Source organism: Plasmopara halstedii (assembly GCF_900000015.1).
Source record: "Plasmopara halstedii genome assembly, contig: Scaffold_287, whole genome shotgun sequence".
NCBI lineage: Eukaryota > Oomycota > Peronosporomycetes > Peronosporales > Peronosporaceae > Plasmopara > Plasmopara halstedii.
In genome coordinates this window covers 600,753-601,038 of record NW_020187208.1, presented here as the reverse complement: position 1 = coordinate 601,038, position 286 = coordinate 600,753, and positions in this window count along the sequence as shown.

Genomic DNA, 286 nt, shown 5'->3' with positions numbered 1-286 from the left:
CATGGTCGGCCAAGGGCCGAGACATCGAGGGCGAGGCCCCCGTGATGCACGTGAAGTGTACGATGACCACTGAGCGCTGCTCAAGTTTCGAAGCAGTTGCTGCATGTCATTTGCGACATGGTCGGCCAAGGGCCGGGGGCGAGGCCCCCGTGATGCACGTGAAGTGCCACACAAACCACTGAGCGCTTATCGAGTATCGAAGCAGTCGCTGCATGTCATGCGTGACATGCGTGACATATTCGGCCAGGGCCGAGGTCTCAACGGCGAGGCCCCCGTGATGCACGTC